Here is a 24,635-nt window from a genome sequence, read left to right on the forward strand (position 1 = left end):
GATTTTGCTTTTTTACTGTATATTTCTCATACATTTTCTATCCATGAGCAACAAGTGCCTGCATTATCTATATATATAATTGTCTAAGGGTTTTTCTGTCTGTCTGTCTGTCCTGGAAATCCCGCGTCTCTGATTGGTCGAGGCTGTGAGGCCTTGACCAATCAGCGACGGGCACAGCATGGCGACGATGATGTCATAAAAGTTGCCTCGACCAATCAGCGACGGGCACAGTCTGCCGCGAATTCGCCTCGACCAATCAGCGGTGGGCACAGTATGGACGTAGATATCATAATGGTTGCCATGGCGATGATGATGTCATAAAGGTTGCCTCAACCAATCAGCGACGGGCACAGACTGCCGCGAATTCTGGAATCATCATTGTCCATATACTACGGGGACATGCATATTTAAGAATACCCGATGCGTTAGAATCGGGCCACAATCTAGTATATTATATTCTTTATTTCGAATGGTCATTTTAGACTAGCAGACCAGCAGTACTTAACAACCGCAGATCTGCTGCTTGTCTTCTGACTTGTGGTATTTTCATACCGAGTTTAGACAGGCAGAGTGCACTTCAGAGTTGTGCACTAAAGGAACTGTAATAAAGTGCTGTAAAACTTTAGGGGAGCAACAGAGATAAGGTTCAGCAATGAATTAAGGACAAAACGTTTTCTATAGAAAAGTTCAAAGACTTTTCACATATTTAAAACAGTCTCACATGCAGCCTGCAACTGAAAATGATCACTATAGTGTACTAATATGACAATTAACATTCATATCCACATCTTACCATGGGAATCTAAAGACAAAACCAAACTTTGGCTGGAGAAAAGCCACATTGTGAAAGCAGAAGTTTACAATGCTGGGAAAGTGCTCCAGGCTGTAATAACTGAAATCTTAAGAACAAAAAACACAAATCCTTACACACCTCAGTCACATAAAGTGTTGCTTTTGGCTTGTGTTATAAAGCGAACACAGAAGTGAAATATAAACTAACAAAGAAATACTGTGTATTGAAACAATAAAAATAAAATTCTATGAGGCATAGGAAGCTCAAAATATAAAGTGAAGCTGCTTAAGTCACTATCATTTATTAATAATCTTAAATTGGATGTCCACTACAGGTCAACCCCAACTTAATCAATTCAGGACCCAAATAAAAATAAAAATAAGGGATAATCACCTCTCGCCATTCTATTGAACTGTACACCGCAGTTCCGTACACTACAGCCATAAAGTGGCTTTGCTATTTCATTAGTGTGGATATTTGCACTGATGGAATATGATGAGCTGCTAATGACATTGGCTGCAGCCTGCATATGACACAAGTCACGTCACTCTCTGGAACAGGTGCACCGATATCTCTGGATTGCCACCACTGTAGGAGGTGAAGATGGATTGTTTCTATTCTAATTAGGGCATTAAATTGATTAAGATGAGGTCGTGCAGTAGCTGACAACTCCTTTAAACCTGCTAAGTTAATTTTGACTGTTGACTGCTTTAAATCATTCATATAACAATAACTGTATAAAATTGTACTATTTACTAGTGTTGAGCGATACCGTCCGATACTTGAAAGTATCGGTATCGGATAGTATCGGCCGATACCCGAAAAGTATCGGATATCGCCGATACCGATACCCGATACCAATAGAAGTCAATGGTACACCAAGTATCGGAAGGTATCCTGATGGTTCCCAGGGTCTGAAGGAGAGGAAACTCTCCTTCAGGCCCTGGGATCCATATTAATGTGTAAAATAAAGAATTAAAATAAAAAATATTAATATAATAACCTCTCCGGAGGCCCCTGGACATCACCGCTGGTAACCGGCAGCCTTCTTTGCTTAAAATGAGCGCGTTTAGGACCTGAGAATGACGTCGCGGCTTCTGATTGGTCGCGTGCCGCTCATGTGACCACCACGCGACCAATCAGAAGCCGCGACGTCATTCTCAGGTCCTAAATTCCTAGAATGAGGAGTTTAGGACCTGAGAATGGCGTCGCGGCTTCTGATTGGTCGCTTGGCGGTCACATAAGAGGCACGCGACCAATCAGAAGCCGTGACGTCATGGAAGTCCCTAAACGCGCTCATTTTAAACAAAGAAGGCTGCCGGTTACCAGCAGTGATGTCCAGGGGCCTCCGGAAAGGTGAGTATATCAATATTTTTTATTTTAATTCTTTATTTTACACATTAATATGGATCCGATACCGATTCCCGATACCACAAAAGTATCGGAACTCGGTATCGGAATTCCGATACCGCAAGTATCGGCCGATACCCGATACTTGCGGTATCGGAATGCTCAACACTACTATTTACCAAATGCCAAATATACCTTATTTTGAAGTGGTTATTTGGGCATATAATATTGATGAGTTGATGTTCTATCTCTAGGATAGGTCTTGAGTATCGTATCATATCTGACAGCTCGGTATAAAATTAAACAAAGCTGACCCATATGGTCCATACAATATGCAGTGACCACATTAGGCCAACACATTAGCTGATATTTAAAAAAATAGGAACTAATCTGAAGTTTTTGGAGCGTCCGCCACTCATTATACATAACTGTGCTGTTCTGCTCCATTACGTGTTTATATCTGTCCATCACTGGAGCTGATAACAGCTCATTGGTGGGAAGGGAGTGCAGAGTAATGAACTCCCACTTATCTCATGTTAAAGAGATCCTGTCATGTCAACAAAAAGGATATTTTCTTCAGATTTGGAGTTCATATGCAGGTTATTAGTTTTCTCAAGCTGTGCATTGCAGCAGTGAAAGTCCAGCAACAGAGAAGAAATGAATTTTATTTTTCCCAGAAGTTTATTTCTTGTTGTTATTGAGGCACAGCATCAGTCATTGCTCAGTATAGATTGAATGGCGGCTGTAAACATGCCCTGGCAATGACTGCTAGCGAGCTTCTCAATGCGGAACTGGCTATCAGTAAGTGTCGAGGCGTGGCTACAACCAACACTCAATATGTACTGGGCTTTGGACTGAAGCCACATCTCTATTACTCAAAGCCAAGGCTTCCAGGAAGAATAAAGTTAATTTCTTCCTGCTAGTTGAGCTTACAGTGCAGCTGCCGCACAACTTTCTATTAACCCCATGTCTGCAGGTTAATAGTGTTTTTTTCACTTGACAGGCTCCCTTTAATAACTTGACAACCCCTTTAAAGTGAATCTGTCACCAAGTTAAAAAGGGACACTTTTTGTTCATATTTTATTCCTCAATATTATTCTTTTTTGTTCATCTTTTATTCCTCAATATTATTTTTTTTTTGTTTAAATCTACCATACAGTTCCAGAGATATAGATATATTTTTTATTTAGTGCAAATTTGTATGGCTATTGCCAAGGAGGCATTGTTCAGGGAAGAATAGAAAAGAAAGTTGTCTACTTTTGACATTGTGACAGTTCCTCTTTAAGTAATAAAAAAATATTTGTTGAAAGCATTGTCACAAGTTTAATTAATGACTTACAGCCTGCGGAAGAGCTTCTCAAGAGCATATCATTTTAACTATATGCTGTATTTTGCAATCCTGTTGCAAATTAACGTACCCTAAGGAAACCTAAAAACAAATTAAAAAATGAAAAAAGTGTTTTTAAAAATTTGAAAAGATAGTAAAATGTGAATCCCCACTCTTTACCCAGTTGAAATTAACCCCTTCATGACTTTGGACATATCGGCAAGGGGTTCCTGACCGTGGATCTATGGATATGTTGTGGCAAGTGCGCGGACACAAGAGCTGTGAATGCGTGACTGCCGCTGGGTGTTCAGCTAGAATGACAGCTTATACCAGTGGCGTATCCAGGGGGGCAGACGGGGCATGTGCCCCGGGTGCAGCCAACAGGGGGGCGCCAGCGGGCCGCCTGATGCGGCGGTCCAAGGAGGAGGCTCCCCACACTGAGATTCTCCCATTCTCTGAGCAGGCTGTCAAATTGATAGCCTGCTCAGAGAAAGTGCTGCACGTCGGTTCCGAATCCCAAGTGTACTAGCAACGCTAGTACCCTTGGCTTGCCTTGATCTCTTTGTAAGCCCTGACCACTGACCGCCGTGCCCACTGGCACTTCCGCATCAGCAAAGCGCCAGCAGCGTGATCAGGTCACATGATCATGCTGCTGATGTCACACGCCGGCTCTTCACAGACGCACAGGGCACAGGCAGCATTGGTGGTAAGTGCTCCAGCTCCAGACAGCGGGGTAATGGAGCTGAAGACACCGAAGATTAATGTTTGTAATTTAAGGGGGCTAAAAACGGCTGGTTGGGGTCGGCTATATGGAGCCAGCCTGCCTGCAGACGCGAGGATAGGGAGAAGGCAGGGGGAGTAAATTTTATTTACTGTGTGAGTGTGAGGACTGAAGCAAAGCCAGGAAGCAGGATGGGTGAGTGCAGTTGCATTTATTGGAGAAATCTGAGGAGCATATGGGGGGGATGGGGCAGAAATTAGGACATTATTGCCTGGGGCACAAATGAGGACATTATGAGGGCAGAAATCTGAGCACATTATGAGGGCAGAAATCTGAGCACATTATGGGGTCAGAAATCTGAGCACATTATAGGGGGCAGAAATATGACGTGACGTGATGTGGGGATACATATTTTTTATTGTGAACTAGGGAAAGTATGGATGAGTATCAATTTAAAGATTTGTGTGTTTTTTTTTAATTACTGGGTTAGTTATGGGGGTGTCTGATGGACATCTTTCCATTTCTAACACCTGGGCTTGATATGGGGGTGGGGGCGCCAAACTGATCCTTTGACCCGGGTGCAGTAAAGGCTAGATACACCTCTGGCTTATACCTACTGTATCTCTCACAGCCAAGAGTGGTGCCCGCACCCCCGCCAGCTGTTTAGCCTTCTAAATGCTGCGATTGATTTTAATCACAATATTTAGGAGGCTGGGAGAAGGAGGGGGCTTTCTCTCTCATTCAATTGGCACCCTCGATTGTTGCCATGGTCAGCCAAATTCGTCATGGCGACATCTGGGTCACCAGGCTATGGAAAGCCTGTTAGTCCATGCTTAGAGCATGGCACATTGCAATGCATTATACCAGCAATCAAAGTGAAAATTTAAGTGTCATAGAGGAACTAAGTAAAAAAGTTTAAAAAAAAAAGTTAAAAAAAATTGTCAAAAAAAGATCTTTTTACAAAAATCACAAAGATATATATGGAAAAAATATATTCATTATACCCATAAATACATAATCTTATGTAAAACAAAAAGTACATATATTTGGAATCTATTTGGTAATTGTCACACTAGTTATCCCTTCAGTAAACAATGTAAAAAAAAAAGAGGCAAAAAACTATGCTTTTTCATCATACAACTGAACAAAAAATGGTATAAAATGTGATAAAAAAGATGAATGTAAGTAAAAATGGTATCTCTGAAAACTTCATCTTAGCCCTTAAAAAACAAGCTGCAATAGAGCTCTATCAGCAAAAAAATAAAAAAGCTATAACTCTCAGAATACAGTGACGAAAAAATAAGCCGGATTACTCACCGGTAATGCTCTTTTAGTGAGTCCACGACAGCACTCCACTGGAGAGAGGGATCCGCCTACAGGAACAGGAAACCTACAGAGAAATAAAAGGAGGTGGTCTGACTCTCCTCCTCAGTTTTGATTTCAGTGTACCTAGAGGACCGCCAGTATTAGGCAAATATCATTTATTTCATTTTCAAACTTATTTGCTTATGTATGATTAAAAGAATTTTACTCAGTAGTATATACTATATTAATATAGGGAGGGATGTAAGAGGGTGCTGTCGTGGACTCACTAAAAAAGCATTTAACCTTACCCGACTCCAGCCGGCCAAGGCTTCTTCCCGCACTGCCGCCCACACGATGCAGATGTTGCCGGGCGGCCCTCCCCGGACCCGGCCATCTGCATGATTCTCCAGACGAGGAGGGAGCCATCTAGCGGAACTCCCCCGACGCTGCTTCTAGGCTGCAGCCCCTGCCGTTCTCACAGATACCGCACAGGCGGCATGCATAGCCCAGGTATGTCCTGTAGAAGTCCTGTCGTTCCCACAGGAACAGGAAACCTAAACTGAGGAGGAGAGGCGGACCTCCCCCTTTTATTTCTCTGTAGGTTTCCTGTTCCTGCGGGGTGGATCCCTATCTCCAGTGGGGTGCTGTCGTGGCGAAGAGTAAAAATTATTTTTCTGTAAAATAGTTTTTATTGCGTAAAAGTGCCAAAACATAAAAAAATATAAAGGTGGTTTCACTGTAATCGTACTGACCCGAAGAATAAAACTGCCTTATCAATTTTACCACACATAGAATGGCAAAAGAAAACCTCAAAAATAAAATTCCTGAATTGATGGTTATTGTCCATTCTCCCTCCCAAAAAATAAGTATAGAAACTGAAGAAAAAACGTTATGTGACCGAAAAAGGTACCAATATAAACCTTGACTTCTCCCACAGTAAGAAAGCTCTCACATGACACTGTCCAAAGAAATATGGAAAAATTATAATTCTCAAATATGCAAACTTTTAATTGCAAAAAAGAGCATCTTTTAGTATGTGACAGCAGCCAAACATAAAAAATATATAAATCTGGTATCACCGTAATTGCACCGACCCAAAGAATAAAGTCATCTAATCATCTACACTGCATGAGAAATGGTGTAAAAATTAAAAACAATTTTTCACCTGCTGTTAATTTATTCATTCTGGCTCCCAAAATTTGCAGTAAGGCTCGGCTCAGATTTATAGTTTGCTCTACGCTGAGCACTTACACTGGGGTTTCCATATAAATCTCTGAGATACGTGATTCAGACAGAATCCCCGGCGAAAGATTCCCTATAATAAGGCAGATGGAGAGACTGTGGACACAGTCCATCTTTTTAAGCATGCGTAAAAGAGTGGTTGGTCACAGTTTTGTCCACTTGTGAAAAAAAGAACACCATTAAACATAGGTCAGATGGAGTCAATAGTAGCTCTGCTGCCTCATTACAGTCACTGGACCTGTCTGTGGTTAATTCTGAATTACTCATAGATTTAGATGGAAACCCCAAAATAAATGTCAGAGAAATGTAATCCAACATGGTGTGTCCTGTACTGACCCCAAAAAATAAAGCTGCCTTATCAATTTTACTGTACCATATGCATATACACTGCTCAAAAAATAAAGGGAACACTTAAACAACAGAATATAACTCCAAGTAAATCAAACTTCTGTGAAATCAAACTGTCCACTTAGGAAGCAACACTGTTTGACAATCAATTTCACATGCTGTTGTGCAAATGGAATAGAAAACAGATGGAAATTATGGGCAATGTTCAAGACACACTCAAGTGGTTCTGCAGGTGGGGACAACAGACCACATCTCAGTATCAATGCTTTCTGGCTGATGTTTTGGTCACTTTTGAATGTTGGTTGTGCTATCACACTCGTGGTAGCATGAGACAGACTCTACCACCCACACAAGTGGCTCAGGTAGTGCAGCTCATCCAGGATGGCACATCAATGCGAGCTGTGGCAAGAAGGTTTGCTGTGTCTGTCAGTGTAGTGTCCAGAGGCAGAGGCTGACTACGCTTCCAGGAGACAGGCCAGTATACCAGGAGACGTGGAGGGGGCCATAAGAGGGCAACAACCCAGCAGTAGGACTGCTACCTCTACCTTTGTGCAAGGACTTAACATAACTAAATCCCATAATGGATACAATCCTGCTCCAATGTTTGTTCATCTTTTAATAGATGAATCAACACTGGGCCTCAAAATCACACCAGGACACTCCATACTTAGAGCATTTAACCATATACAACAACGGAGTTCAAGTCCAGATTAATATATAAACATATCAACTTTATTAATCTTCAATGTTAATAACAATCATGATAAAATACTATATATCTGACATTACATGCTCAGCAAGGGAAAGCAACAACGGTACCAGACCTGTGTGATCAGCCACTCACTGCCATAATAAAAATAAAGTGCTTAGTGCTACTGTCCTATTTAGTGGGACAAGAGAAAGAACCCCAGGACCAAATATTATTATATATCTAATATCAAATGTAACTTAATTCTCCTGGCACTTTTCCTTACCCATGTAGCAGGCAGCGGATGGTCACACAGCACAGCCCCAACGCGCGTTTCGCGTTGGCTTCGTCAGGGGGCGGTGACAAGGGGCAACAGGAGGAGCACTGCCAGAGGCTTGAAAAATGACCTCCAGCAGGCCACAACTGTGCATGTGTCTGCACAAACAGTTAGAAATCGACTCCATGATGGTCCGAGTGCCTGACGTCCATAGATGGGGGTTGTGCTCACAGCCCAACACCATGCAGGACGCTTGGTATTTGCCACAGAACACCAGGACTGGCAAATTCACTACTGGCGCCCTGAGCTCTTCACAGATAAAAGCAGGTTCACTCTGAACACATGTGATAGATGTGAGAGTCTGGAGATGCCGTGGAGAGCAATGTGCTGCCTGCAACATCCTTCAGCATGACCGTTTTGGCAGTGGGTCAGTAATGGTGTGGGGTGGCATTTCTTTGGAGGGTCACACAGCCCTCAATGTGCTAGCCAGAGGTAGCCTGACTGCCATTAGGTACCGAGATGAGATCCTCCGACCCCTTGTGTGACCATATGCTGGTGCGGTTGGCCCTGGGTTGCTCCTAATGCAGGACAATGCCAGACCTCATGTGGCTGGAGTGTGTCAGCAGTTTCTGCAAGATGAAGGCATTGAAGCTATGGACTGGCCCGCCCTTTCCCCAGGCCTGAATCCGAATGAACGCATCTGAGAAATCATGTCTCGCACCATCCACCAACGTCACATTGTACCACAGACTGTCCAGGAGTTGGCAGATGCTTTAGTCTAGGTCTGGGAGGAGATCCCTCAGGAGACCATCCACCACCTCATCAGGAGCATGTCCAGGCATTGTAGAGAGGTCACACAGGCAGGTGGAATCCACACACACTACTGAGCATCATTTCCTTGCCTTGAGGCATTTCCACTGAAGTTGGATCAGCCTGTAACTTCATTTTTCACTTTGATTTTGAGCATCATTCCAACTCCAGACCTCCGTGGGATATTAGTTGTGATTTACATTGAGAACTTTTAGGTTTTATTGTTCTCAACGCATTCCACTATGTAATGAATAAAGATTTACAACTAGAATATTTCATTCAGTGATATGTCGGATGTGGGATTTTAGTATTCCCTTTATTTTTTGAGCAGTGTATATATAAATAATTCTTGTTGTTAAGTGAGACAGGTTGTCTCTGTGGTTTCTGAATATTCAAACTAAATTGGTGCTATATTTGTAGCATATTTCATTTGATTTTTACCAATTTTATCTGGTGAGGTGGTCTTTTATTTAATACAGTATATATTGTAAGGATTGTACTCACTCAGATGCGTAGGAAGAAACAGGAGGCACATTCTCTTCAATGTCCATGTGGGTTTATTTGCTCCATAAACCACCAAGGCAGCAACAAAAAGGTAAACAGTCCATACATTAGGCCGACAAAGCATTAACCCCTTCATGACCTTGGGATTTTTCGTTTTTCCGTGTTCGTTTTTCACTCCCCTCCTTCCCAGAGCCATAACTTTTTTATTTTTCCGTGAATTTGGCCATGTGAGGGCCTATTTTTTGCGGGACGAGTTGTAATTTTGAACGCCTTCATTGGTTTTAGCATGTCGTGTACTAGAAAATGGGAAAAAAATTCCAAGTGCGGTAAAATTGCAAAAAAAGTGCAATCCCACACTTGTTTTTTGTTTGGCTTTTTTGGTAGGTTCACTAAATGCTAAAACTGACCTGCCATTATGATTCTCCAGGTCAGTACGAGTTCATAGACACCTAACATGACTAGGTTATTTTTTTTCTAAGTGGTGAAAAAAAATTCCAAACTTTGCTAAAAAAAAAAAAAAAAAAATTGCACCATTTTCTGATACTCGTAGCATCTCCATTTCTCGTGATCTGGGGTCGGTTGAGGGCTTATTTTTTGCGTGCCGAGCTGGCGTTTTTAATGATCGCATTTTGGTGCAGATACGTCCTTTTGATCGCCCGTTATTGCATTTTAATGCAATGTCGCTGCGACCTAAAAAACCTAATTCTGGCGTTTCGAATTTTTTTCTCGCTACGCCGTTTAGCGATCAGGTTAATGCTTTTTTTTAGTTGATAGATCGGGCGATTCTGAGCGCGGCGATACCAAATATGTGTAGATTTGATTTTTTTTTTATTGATTTATTTTGATTGGGGCGAAAGGGGGGTGATTTAAACTTTTATATTTTTTTTATTTTTTTCACATTTTTTTTAACTTTTTTTTTTACTTTTGCCATGCTTCAATAGCCTCCATGAGAGGCTAGAAGCAGGCACAACTCGATCGCCTCTGCTACATAGCAGCGATCTGCTGATCGCTGCTATGTAGCAGAAATGGAAGTGTGCTGTGAGCGCCGACCACAGGGTGGCGCTCACAGCCACCGGTGATCAGTAACCATAGAGGTCTCTAGGACCTCTATGGTTACCATCCTGACGCATCGCCGACCCCCGATCATGTGACGGGGGTCGGCGATGACGTCATTTCCGGCCGCCCGGCCGGAAGCGGTAGTTAAATGCCGCTGTCTGCGTTTGACAGCGGCATTTAACTAGTTAATAGGTGCGGGCAGATCGCGATTCTGCCCGCGCCTATTACGAGCACATGTCAGCTGTTCAAAACAGCTGACATGTCCTGGCTTTGATGCGGGCTCACCGCGGAGCCCTGCATCAAAGCAGGGGATCTGACCCCGGACGTACTATCCCGTCCGAGGTCAGATAGGGGTTAAAGTCCATAGAAGAGCTCTGCTCTCTCAGGCCTGAAGGCACACAGGCTGTGCAATGTCCAGCACTCAGGTTCTATCTGAAGCCACAAACCACTCTGTAGTGTCCAGCCTGGACACATGGAAGTCTGTCCACACTGGCAGACTCCCAAACACTCACTACCATGTGCTAAACACACCTCTATTAGGTAGCCTGTAACCACACCCACAGGTGAGGTAACATCACATCACATCACATCACATGCAATAAGATACCTATCCATTCCTAATCCTATAGTTGTTAAGGGGTTAAATAAACATACACAGCCAGAATAAAGTATTTTAATGAAATAAAACACTACACAGTTTCCCATCTTTATTATTCAGCTAATCCATGCAACACTCTCGATCTCCTGAAAAAAATAAAAAAAAATAAACCAGCAGTATACTCCCTGTTCCCAAACACACACATACACGCAGATACACACAGATACGCACATATTCACAGCTCACACAGTCTCTGCCCACACAAGTCTCCACACACACTCTTCCTCCTCCCTATCTGCAGCATTTATCGCTCGCAACTCCGCAGCAAAACCACAGATCTTTTTGAAACCTGCGGTTTTGCTGCGGATTTGCCTAACTCAATGGAAGTCAATGGGTGCAGAAACACTGCAGATCCGCAAAAAGAATTGACATGCTGCAGAAAATAAAACCCTGCAAATCCACACATATTTTTCCACAGCATGTGCACAATTCTCAATTTCCCATTGACTAACATTGGTTGTGCACTACACTGCGGATTTGATGCAGTTTCACGCATCCAAAAACGCTGCGGAAAAGCATCAAAATTTGCAACGTGTGCGCATAGCCTAAGTGTCTCACACCTGCTATTCCATGTGTATCTCTCTATCACACTCCATATGTCTCTCATTATACTACATGTCTCACTCCTCATCACGCTCCAAGTGTCTCACCCCTGCTATTCCATGTGTATCTCTCCCCATCATGCTCCATGTGTCTCACCCCTGCTATTCCATGTGTATCTCTCTCCCCTGATACTCGATATGTATCTCTCTCCCCATCATGCTCCATATGTGCCACACTCATCATACATGTCTTGCTCTCTCCCATCAGTCTCTCTCAGCCATACCAATGTATCTCCCCCTCCCTCCACAATGCCTGGCTATTCACTATAGACAGGTCAAGTTCCCGCTGCTGTACAGGGGGTATCTTGAGCCATGTCTGCTGCGGTCTCCCATTCTGCATCAGCCGCAGTGGAGCCTGCTCAGCCGAGACGTCGGTCCCAGCATCTTGCTAAGCCTGAAACTGTGCAAAGGGTTACTGCTGCCTGCGAGCAGGCTTTTCTGGGAATAAGTCCTGCTTTGCACACACTGAGCATGCCCATGGGAGGACCTCTCATTGGAGGTCGGGGGTCACATGCTCAAGTCCTGTAGCAGCTCCAATTGGACCACTAGGAATGTCCTTGTCTGCTTCAGCTATATAAGGTTCACATGGCCGCACGCCATGCGCTAGTATCAACCTATGTTATGAGCCTTGCTACTTAGTGGTAATGTCTGCATGTGGTCAGGGTTGGCTGAAATAAGCCCCTAGAATACCGGCACCTCCAGTGAGGAGTTTTGTAAGCTTGGATTCAAGGCCCAGCTGAAATAAGCCCCTAGAATACCGGCACCTCCGGTGAGGAGTTGTCTGTGTGCTATGCTGTCTGCATGACCACTCTTTGCTTTGCTCAGTTAGGTTGCTGTGTTCCTCTGTGAGGTTAACAGGGCACAGAGTTTTCATATCTTTGTGATTCTGTGAAGTTAACAGAGTTTGCTAATACCGCCATATAGTGCCGCCATTTACTTTGCAGCAGATATCTCTGCACGGTGGACCCCGTGCTGCGAACGCACCTTGTTTCCTTCCTATACTCGGTGCGTTCCGCTAGCCCCCCTAACAACATCTTAGCTTCGCAGGCATAAAAATAAAAAAGCCTTGCTGTACTCATTTTTAATTTTTTTACAAAGTTCACATATAATAGAAAAAATATTTATATAGTCTGTTAATTGTGGCTTTGGCCTGCTGTATTGGAGCTTTGAAGGCATACTGATCAGATATAATTTTGCTCCAAATAAATACATTTGTGTTGAGCTTTTGAAATAGTTAAGTAGTCCATTTAAAATGGGCAAGGCAAGGGGCAAGGGATGGGGAAGTGGACGTGATGCTGATGGTGCATACAGAGGATGAGGCTATGCCCAAGGTGAAAGTGGGCCACAAAAGAGACCCACATCTTCTCACTTGACCTTCCTGTCCCAGTTTCTAGTGAATTGCAGCACGCCCCTATTGAAGCCTGAACAGTGTGAAATGGTTGTTGGTTGGATAGTGGATAATGCTTCCAGTCACTTAGTAACCACCACCACCACCACCATGTCTGCCACACAGTCAAGTCTGAGTAGCTTTGAGTGTGGACCGGATATTCCTCACCCTGATCCTCCTTCCTCCCTCCATACCGAGTGCCCTGAGACAACTGATCCCACACTTGGACACTTTGAAGAGCTGCTCAGTTTTCCCTTTCAAGATTCTGGACTCTCAGCCGGTCAACTTGAAGTGGGGCAAGATGAGATCACATCAAATGATGTCCAAAGCTTTGACCAGCCACAGTCACATGAAGGCGATGGTGGGAAAGTGTCACAAGAGGTGGACAATGATGAGACACAATTGCCAGAAAGTCAGGAGGAGGAACATGGTACGGATGTGGAAGACAAGGTGGTGGATGACATAGTGACTGACCAAACCTGGCAGGAGAACAAGGAGAGCGAGGACAGCAGCACACATGGGGAAGGAGGCATATCACCCCAACAGGCAGGAAGAAGCAGTGTGGTGGCCACAGAAAGAAGGTGTGCATCCGTTCCCCATAACACCAACATGAGGGAAGTTTCCATTCCAACTGTTAGATTTTCCCAAGTCTGGTTATTTTTTTTTAGAAAACTGATGTGATCTCACCAGATTTGGCCTCCCTTTGTCCCTGTTAGATAGCTTCCCATAGGATCAAAGGATCCATTTATCCCAAATAGTCAGCCAATAGAAGAGGAGAGAACAGAATTGTATAGGCAGGGGGAATATTCTATCATTACCCTTTATTGCTGTGCCCCTGCATGGCTGCAGCCCTATCAAGGGTGATCCCCTAGTGTAAGTCTAGTTAATGCTCTTAGGGTTATAACGTCACCCCAATGGGTTTTCCCCTCCGTATGGTGATTACATCAGGGGGTAGTAGCCAAAATGTCCTCAGAGGATCCTTGCAGTGGCAAGCGTATGCTCAATAGTCCAGCAATTCCTGCTGGCACCCCTGTCAGGTGCAATGATTAGAGATCTATTGAGGTTATGCTTGCCACTGCAAGAATCCTCTGAGGACATTTTGGCTAGTACCCCCTGATGAACCCACCATACAGAGGGGGAAACACGTTGGGGTGATGTTATAAACCTAGCGGCATAACTAGTCTTACACTAGGGGACCGCCCTTGTTAGGGCGGCAGCCATGCAGGAGCACGACAATAAAGAGTAATGATAAAATATTCCCCCCTGCCAATACAGTTCTGTCCTCTTCCCCTCTATCGGCTGACTATTTGGGAGAAATGGATCCTTTCACCTTATGAGAAGTTATCTAACAGGGACAAAGGAAGGACGATTCTGGTGAGATTGCATCAGTTTTCTAATTTGAGCACTGTTGATTTTTAGCACTTAAACTTTAATTGGTGATTTGAATGTCTATGCATTATGGCATTTGGCCTTTTATTTATGTAATACATTAAAGATTACGGTATAATTATCCAGCCTCATGTCTTCCCAACGTGGATTGGTAGGCAATGAGGAGTAGGAGGAAGAACAGGAGCTACTTTCATGTGCTATAGACGGCACTACAAGCACAGCTGTCATACCGTCTGTTCAGTGGAGATGGCCTGAGGACAGGGAGGATGAGGAGAAGGACAGCATGGTCAGTCATCCTGTTGGTGAGGACACGGAAGTCTTGCTTGTTAACAGTGGCACGCATGGCTGACTTTATATTGTGCTGCATTTCATGTGACCCTCGCATTATAAAATTTTTTGGTGACACTCATTACTGGTTGGTGACACTTCTAGACCCACGCTACAAGGAGAACTTTCAATCTCTACCGCCAGAGACAGAGAGGTATACTAAAATATTGCAGTACCAGAGGGCCCTTGTAGCGGAACTACTTAGAAAATTCCCATGTGAGAACGCTGGCAGCAGACGTCAGAGTTTGTTGTACAACCAAGGAGTCCAAGCAAGAGAGACAGAAGTACAATCCAGCTCAGGCAGGGGAACAATGGTAATGTTCTGGAAAGAAGTGCAATGTTTTGGAAGATGCTGAGGGAGTACCTTGCAGATCGTACCAACTTTCTCTGTGATTCCTCTGTGCCTTTTAATTATTGGGTATCCAGGCTGGACGCGTGGTATGAACTGCCTCTTTATGCCTTGGAGGTCCTGGCCTGCCCTGCTGGTAGCGTTCTGTCAGAGCGGGTTTTTAGTGCCGCTGGTGGAATTATAATAGACAAGCACATCCGCCTGTAAAATGAAAATGCTGACAGGCTGACTCTTATAAAAATGAACAAGGGCTGGATTGGGCAAGACTTCTGTACACCACCAAGTGAAAACAGCACAACATAACCTCTAATACATTGTCTTTTTTGTGGAGGTGTAGTGTCATGCACCTCTCCCAAACCACACATGGGTATCCGCTTCCTGATTTGGTCTGTTTGGTGTTATCCTGCTCCTTATCCTCATCCTCATCATCCACAGCCAGTACAACACCAGGGTGAACGTATTCTGTGATGCAAAAGTCACTAAATTTTTGTGAAAGGGTGTTTTTCTGATGCCTGTTACTAATTAGAAACCAAAATAAACTCCCCCAGAGGGAACTGTCGTCAAAATGAGATGTACGTATGATTTTACCATTTATTCTTATATATTCCAGTTTTAATATCTCTGCACCATCCTTTTATGACCTAGTGTATACCTTTACAATACGAAAATATTGAAACACTCTTATATTTTATATCCCTTTCTCTGAGCTGTTGCTACGGACAAACATATTTCGTTGGACACAACCAGGCATCATATATATGAACCTGTGTTCGCTCCTCATTTTTGTTTTTTACTTTCATCGGTGGATACCCATCCTTTATTTTTTTTTTATTTCAGTATGATTTATCTTTGTCTCATTCTCCACCACTAGATCACCAGGCTTAACGTCTTCTGTGCTGCTACAGGCAGTCCAATTTTTGGCAAGGGTGTCTATGATGGCCATAGTACCGTATATACTCCAGTATAAGCCGAGATTTTCAGCCCACTTTTTTGGGCTGAAAGTTCCCCTCTCGGCTTATACTTGAGTCATACCCAGGGATCAGCAGGGGAGGGGAAGCGGGGGCTGTCTAATTATACTCACCTACTCCTGGCGCGGTCCCTGCACGTCCCTGCTTCTTCCAGCACTGCAGCTTCTTCCTGTAGTGAGCGGTCACATGGTACTGCTCATTACAGTAATGTAATTCATTACTGTAATGAGCGGTAACGGTGACCGCTCACTACAGGAAGAAAATGCGCGCCAGGGAACAGACGTGCAGTGACGGTGCCAAGAGCAGGTAAGTATGACCGGGGCAGTGCACGATATTTACCTGCTCCTCACTCCACCGTCGGTGCCACTGTGTCTTCCGCAGTGACACTCAGGTCAGAGGGCGTGGTGATGTGATTAGTGCGCGCCGCCCTCTTCCTGAATGTCAGCGTCGGCGCAGAGGATGGGAAGACACAGTGGCAGTCAGCGGTGGAACCGGAAAGGTGAGTATAGCAAGTGCCGGGGGCCTGAGAGGTGAGTATGTAATTTTTTTATTTTTTTAATCGCAGCAACAGCATATGGGGCAAATATCTGTATGAAGCATCTTATGTGGCCATGTGCATTATATGGGGGCAAATATCTGTATCGGGCATCTTATGTGGCCATGTGCAGCATGATATGGGGGCAAATATCTGTATGGGGCATCTGTATGGGGCCATGTGCAGCATGATATTGGGGCAAATATCTGTATGGGGCATCTTATGTGGCCATGTGCAGCATGATATGGGGGCAAATATCTGTTGGGGCAAATATCTGTATGGGGCATCTTATGTGGCCATGTGCAGCATGATATGGGGCAAATATCTGTATGGGGCATCTGTATGGGGCAATGTGCCACATTATATGGGGCAAATATCTGTATGGGGCATCTTATGGGGTCATAATCAACATTTGTGGAGCATTATACGGGGCAAATATCTGTATGGAGCATCTTATGTGGCCATGTGCAGCATTATATGGGGGCAAATGTCTCTATGGAGCATCTTATGTGGCCATGTGCAGCATTATATGGGGCACTTACCTGTATGGAGCATCTTATGGGGCCATGTGCAGATCATCAACATTTTGGGTAGCCAGACGAGTCCTTTTTTCGGTTAATATTGAACCAGCAGCACTGAATACTCTTTCTGATAGCACACTAGCTGCTGGGCAAGCAAGCTCCTGCAATGCATATTCTGCCAATTCTGGCTAGGTGTTTAATTTGGATGCCCAGTAATCAAATGGGAATGACGGTTGAGGGAGAACATCGATAAGGGATGAAAAATAGTTAGTAACCATACTGGACAAATGTTGTCTCCTGTCACTTTGAATTGATGCTGCAGTACCTGTCCTGTCTGCGGTCATAGCAAAATCACTCCACAACCTGGTCAGAAAACCCCTCTGTCCAACGCCACTTCTGATTTGTGCACCTCTAACACCTCTGATCTGCTGCCCCCTGCAGCTCGTGTGAGAACCACCACCGGCGCTGTGTGCTGGGAATGCCTGAATCAAACGGTCAACAAGAGTTGATTGTTTGGTTGCTAATATTTGTTCCAGGTTCTCATGTGGCATAATATTTTGCAATTTGCCTTTATAGCGAGGATCAAGGAGGCAGGCCAACCAGTAATCATCATCGGTCATCATTTTAATAATGCGCGGGTCCCTTTTGAGGATACGTAAGGCATAATCCGCCATGTGGGCCAAAGTTCCAGTTGTCAAATCTGCGGTTGTGCTGGGTTGAGGGGCAGTTACAGGCAAATCTACATCACTTGTGTCCCTCAAAAAACCAGAACCCGGCCTTGCCACGCCACCAATTTCAATTGGCCCCGGAGAAGCTTCCTCATTAGAAAAATACTCATCCCTGTCATCCTCCTCGTCCTCCTCCTCCTGTTCGCCCGCTACCTCGTCCTGTACACTGCCCTGACCAGACAATGGCTGACTGTCATCAAGGCTTTCCTCTTCCTCTGCTGCAGACACCTGCTCCTTTATGTGCGTCAAACTTTGCATCAGTAGACGCATTAGGGGATGCTCATGCTTATTATGGCATTGTCTGCACTAACCAGCCGTGTGCATTCCTCAAAACACTGAAGGACTTGACATATGTCTTGTACCTTCGACCACTGCACACCTGACAACTCCATGTCTGCCATCCAACTGCCTGCCCGTGTATGTGTATCCTCCCACAAATACATAACAGCACGCCTCTGTTCACACAGTCTCTGAAGCATGTGCAGTGTTGAGTTCCACCTTGTTGCAACATTGTTGATTAGGCGATGCTGGGGAAGGTTCAAAGACCGCTGATAGTTCTGCATACGGCTGGAGTGTACGGGCGAACGGCGGATATGCGAGAAAAGTCTGCGCACTTTGAGGAGCAGGTCGGATAACCCCAGATAACTTTTCAGGAAGCACTGCACCACCAGGTTTAAGGTGTGAGCCAGGCAAGGAATGTGTTTCAGTTGGGAAAGGGCGATGGCAGCCATGAAATTCTTTCCGTTATCACTCACTACCTTGCCTGCCTCAAGATCTACAGTGCCCAGCCATGACTGCGTTTCTTTCTGCAAGAACTCGGACAGAACTTCCGCGGTGTGTCTGTTGCCGCCCAAACACTTCATTGCCAATACAGCCTGCTGACGCTTGCCAGTAGCTGCCCCACAATGTCACACCTGGTGTGCAACAGTGGCAGCTGCAGGTGGAGTGGTTGTGTGACTGCGGTCTGTGGATGAGCTCTCGCTTCTGCAGGAGGACGAGGAGGAGGAGGAGGGGGGGCGAACGGCTACAGCCAACTGTTTCCTAGACCGTGGGTGTCACGATTCCCCTGACCGCTGTCACCAATTGGTCAGGATTCCCACCGTGACCGTCACCCCTACGTCACGGATTGATGTGACTTTAGGCCAACAGACGGCTATCACATGTGCAGGGGGGGCTTATCTTAGTTATCCCTCCACTCCAAGATGTGATGAAAAACCACACACCAGGCTATTGACCTCTTAGTTTACAGCAGGGGCTTATTCTAGGTATCCCACTGCTTTTCTATATACCACGAACTGCAGGGATTTATTTATATCCCACTTACAGTACCACTTAAACCAGGGATTCAAGCTTGAGGAGGCTAATTTGCATATTCCAGGTGCCTTCTGGGAAAGCGAAGAGTCTCCCTAAGCTAGAAGATCGTTGGGTACAGCCGGGACCAGCTGCTTGGAAAGAATCACCAAACCAGGGATTCAAGCTTGAGGAGGCTAATTTGCATATTCCAGGTGCCTTCTGGGAAAGCGAAGAGTCTCCCTAAGCTAGAAGATCGTTGGGTACAGCCGGGACCAGCTGCTTGGAAAGAATCATCAAACCAGGGATTCAAGCTTGAGGAGGCTAATTTGCATATTCCAGGTGCCTTCTGGGAAAGCGAAGAGTCTCCCTAAGCTAGAAGATCGTTGGGTACAGCCGGGACCAGCTGCTTGGAAAGAATCATCAAACCAGGGATTCAAGCTTGAGGAGGCTAATTTGCATATTCCAGGTGCCTTCTGGGAAAGCGAAGAGTCTCCCTAAGCTAGAAGATCGTTGGGTACAGCCGGGACCAGCTGCTTGGAAAGAATCACCAAACCAGGGATTCAAGCTTGAGGAGGCTAATTTGCATATTCCAGGTGCCTTCTGGGAAAGCGAAGAGTCTCCCTAAGCTAGAAGATCGTTGGGTACAGCCGGGACCAGCTGCTTGGAAAGAATCACCAAACCAGGGATTCAAGCTTGAGGAGGCTAATTTGCGTATTCCAGGTGCCTTCTGGGAAAGCGAAGAGTCTCCCTAAGCTAGAAGATCGTTGGGTACAGCCGGGACCAGCTGCTTGGAAAGAATCATCAAACCAGGGATTCAAGCTTGAGGAGGCTAATTTGCATATTCCAGGTGCCTTCTGGGAAAGCAAAGAGTCTCCCTAAGCTAGAAGATCGTTGGGTACAGCCGGGACCAGCTGCTTGGAAAGAATCATCAAACCAGGGATTCAAGCTTGAGGAGGCTAATTTGCATATTCCAGGTGCCTTCTGGGAAAGCGAAGAGTCTCCCTAAGCTAGAAGATCGTTGGGTACAGCCGGGACCAGCTGCTTGGAAAGAATCATCAAACCAGGGATTCAAGCTTGAGGAGGCTAATTTGCATATTCCAGGTGCCTTCTGGGAAAGTGAAGAGTCTCCCTAAGCTAGAAGATCGTTGGGTACAGCCGGGACCAGCTGCTTGGAAAGAATCACCAAACCAGGGATTCAAGCTTGAATTTTTGCCTGTAGGACATTATTGCAAGAGAGCTTGGCTGAGTAGATTACACAAGAAGGAAAACACACAGCAAGTCAGCAGGATCTAGGAGCAACATGGCAGATGTGACAACCTACATGGTGAGCTGCAGCATGTGCTACATGTTCACAGATCGACCAGAAGAAGAATTAAATTTCACCTGTCAGAAGTGTAGACTAGTGGCCCTTTTAGAAGAAAAGGTGCGGGGTCTGGAAGAAAGAATAGCAACCTTGAAACTCATCAAAGAGAATGAAGACTTTCTAGACAGAACAGAAGCATCACTACTGGTCACAGAAGGTGAAAAAAGTGTCAGAGAACCTCCAAAAGCAGATGAGTGGAAGCATGTGACCAAAAGAAGCAAGAAGACCATGGAGAAATCACCAACCACACAACTGAAGAACCGATATCAAATCTTTGTAGAGGATGAAGATGGCACACCTAAGGATGAAGCAATACCAGCAAGCAAAAAAGAAAAGGGCACACAGCAACAAGTGACAGCAAAAAGTACAGCCAAGAAGCAACGAAGAGTGGTGGTGGTGGGAGACTCACTACTGAGAGGCACAGAAGCAGCCATCTGCAGACCGGACATAACTGCAAGAGAAGTATGCTGCCTTCCAGGTGCGATGATCAAGGATGTGACCGATAGGATACCAAAGCTCTTCAACTCCAAGGACGTCCACCCATTTCTTCTGATACATGTTGGCACCAATGACACGGCAAGGAAGGACCTACCGACAATCTGCAAAGACTTTGAAGAGTTGGGGAAGAAAGTAAAGGAACTGGATGCACAGGTAGTTTTTTCTTCTATCCTTCCAGTAGACGGGCATGGCACCAGGAGATGGAACAGGATCCTTGATGCAAACAACTGGCTAAGACGATGGTGCAGACAACAAGGATTCGGATTCCTGGACCACGGTGTGAATTACTTGTACGATGGACTCCTCGCCAGAGACGGACTACACCTCAACAAACCTGGGAAACACACATTCGCCAGAAGACTCGCTACACTCATCAGGAGGGCGTTAAACTAGAAGAAGAGGGGACGGGAAGAAAAACATTAGACTTGAACAAAGAAGATCCAGGAAAACAAACTCAGAAGGGAGGTAAGAACATTTCTAAAACAATCCACAGCGAGGAGATTGGAACAAAACAAAATCCTCTAAACTGCATGCTTGCAAACGCCAGAAGCCTGACAAACAAGATGGAAGAACTAGAAGCAGAAATATCTACAGGTAACTTTGACATAGTGGGAATAACCGAGACATGGTTAGATGAAAGCTATGACTGGGCAGTTAACTTACAGGGTTACAGTCTGTTTAGAAAGGATCGTAAAAATCGGAGAGGAGGAGGGGTTTGTCTCTATGTAAAGTCTTGTCTAAAGTCCACTTTAAGGGAGGATATTAGCGAAGGAAATGAGGATGTCGAGTCCATATGGGTCGAAATTTATGGAGGGAAAAATGGTAGCAAAATTCTCATTGGGGTCTGTTACAAACCCCCAAATATAACAGAAACCATGGAAAGTCTACTTCTAAAGCAGATAGATGAAGCTGCAACCCATAATGAGGTCCTGGTTATGGGGGACTTTAACTACCCGGATATTAACTGGGAAACAGAAACCTGTGAAACCCATAAAGGCAACAGGTTTCTGCTAATAACCAAGAAAAATTATCTTTCACAATTGGTGCAGAATCCAACCAGAGGAGCAGCACTTTTAGACCTAATACTATCTAATAGACCTGACAGAATAACAAATCTGCAGGTGGTCGGGCATCTAGGAAATAGCGACCACAATATTGTACAGTTTCACCTGTCTTTCACTAGGGGGACTTGTCAGGGAGTCACAAAAACACTGAACTTTAGGAAGGCAAAGTTTGACCAGCTTAGAGATGCCCTTAATCTGGTAGACTGGGACAATATCCTCAGAACTAATAATACAGATAATAAATGGGAAATGTTTAAGAACATCCTAAATAGGCAGTGTAAGCGGTTTATACCTTGTGGGAATAAAAGGACTAGAAATAGGAAAAACCCAATGTGGCTAAACAAAGAAGTAAGACAGGCAATTAACAGTAAAAAGAAAGCATTTGCACTACTAAAGCAGGATGGCACCATTGAAGCTCTAAAAAACTATAGGGAGAAAAATACTTTATCTAAAAAACTAATTAAAGCTGCCAAAAAGGAAACAGAGAAGCACATTGCTAAGGAGAGTAAAACTAATCCCAAACTGTTCTTCAACTATATCAATAGTAAAAGAATAAAAACTGAAAATGTAGGCCCCTTAAAAAATAGTGAGGAAACATATTAAACACCTTCTTCTCCACGGTATTCACGGTGGAAAATGAAATGCTAGGTGAAATCCCAAGAAACAATGAAAACCCTATATTAAGGGTCACCAATCTAACCCAAGAAGAGGTGCGAAATCGGCTAAATAAGATTAAAATAGATAAATCTCCGGGTCCGGATGGCATACACCCACGAGTACTAAGAGAACTAAGTAATGTAATAGATAAACCATTATTTCTTATTTTTAGGGACTCTATAGCGACAGGGTCTGTTCCGCAGGATTGGCGCATAGCAAATGTGGTGCCAATATTCAAAAAGGGCTCTAAAAGTGAACCTGGAAATTATAGGCCAGTAAGTCTAACCTCTATTGTTGGTAAAATATTTGAAGGGTTTCTGAGGGATGTTATTCTGGATTATCTCAATGAGAATAACTGTTTAACTCCATATCAGCATGGGTTTATGAGAAATCGCTCCTGTCAAACCAATCTAATCAGTTTTTATGAAGAGGTAAGCTATAGGCTGGACCACGGTGAGTCATTGGACGTGGTATATCTCGATTTTTCCAAAGCGTTTGATACCGTGCTGCACAAGAGGTTGGTACACAAAATGAGAATGCTTGGTCTGGGGGAAATTGTGTGTAAATGGGTTAGTAACTGGCTTAGTGATAGAAAGCAGAGGGTGGTTATAAATGGTATAGTCTCTAACTGGGTCGCTGTGACCAGTGGGGTCCCGCAGGGGTCAGTATTGGGACGTGTTCTCTTCAACATATTCATTAATGATCTGGTAGAAGGTTTACACAGTAAAATATCGATATTTGCAGATGATACAAAACTATGTAAAGCAGTTAATACAAGAGAAGATAGTATTCTGCTACAGATGGATCTGGATAAGTTGGAAACTTGGGCTGAAAGGTGGCAGATGAGGTTTAACAATGATAAATGTAAGGTTATACACATGGGAAGAAGGAATCAATGTCACCATTACACACTGAATGGGAAACCACTGGGTAAATCTGACAGGGAGAAGGACTTGGGGATCCTAGTTAATGATAAACTTACCTGGAGCAGCCAGTGCCAGGCAGCAGCTGCCAAGGCAAACAGGATCATGGGGTACATTAAAAGAGGTCTGGATACACATGATGAGAGCATTATACTGCCTCTGTACAAATCCCTAGTTAGACCGCACATGGAGTACTGTGTCCAGTTTTGGGCACCGGTGCTCAGGAAGGATATAATGGAACTAGAGAGAGTACAAAGGAGGGCAACAAAATTAATAAAGGGGATGGGAGAACTACAATACCCAGATAGATTAGCGAAATTAGGATTATTTAGTCTAGAAAAAAGACGACTGAGGGGCGATCTAATAACCATGTATAAGTATATAAGGGGACAATACAAATATCTCGCTGAGGATCTGTTTATACCAAGGAAGGTGACGGGCACAAGGGGGCATTCTTTGCGTCTGGAGGAGAGAAGGTTTTTCCACCAACATAGAAGAGGATTCTTTACTGTTAGGGCAGTGAGAATCTGGAATTGCTTGCCTGAGGAGGTGGTGATGGCGAACTCAGTCGAGGGGTTCAAGAGAGGCCTGGATGTCTTCCTGGAGCAGAACAATATTGTATCATACAATTAGGTTCTGTAGAAGGACGTAGATCTGGGGATTTATTATGATGGAATATAGGCTGAACTGGATGGACAAATGTCTTTTTTCGGCCTTACTAACTATGTTACTATGTATGTTACTTAACACTTGCAGCTCTCTGGTGCCCCCTTACTCTCAGGTCAGATTAGGTACTGCACCCTGGGTAAGTAGTCGCCAGAAAGGCTGCCTGCTATGTACTGGCTATTGGGCACGCTGCAGCGATGCGATAACTACTCCCACTCAGGCAGGAACAATAATTAGCAACGCCGCAGTCGCTTCAGCATAACCCCAAAAGTCTGCACACTATCGG

This window comes from Ranitomeya imitator, chromosome 6 (assembly GCF_032444005.1).
Source record: "Ranitomeya imitator isolate aRanImi1 chromosome 6, aRanImi1.pri, whole genome shotgun sequence".
NCBI lineage: Eukaryota > Metazoa > Chordata > Amphibia > Anura > Dendrobatidae > Ranitomeya > Ranitomeya imitator.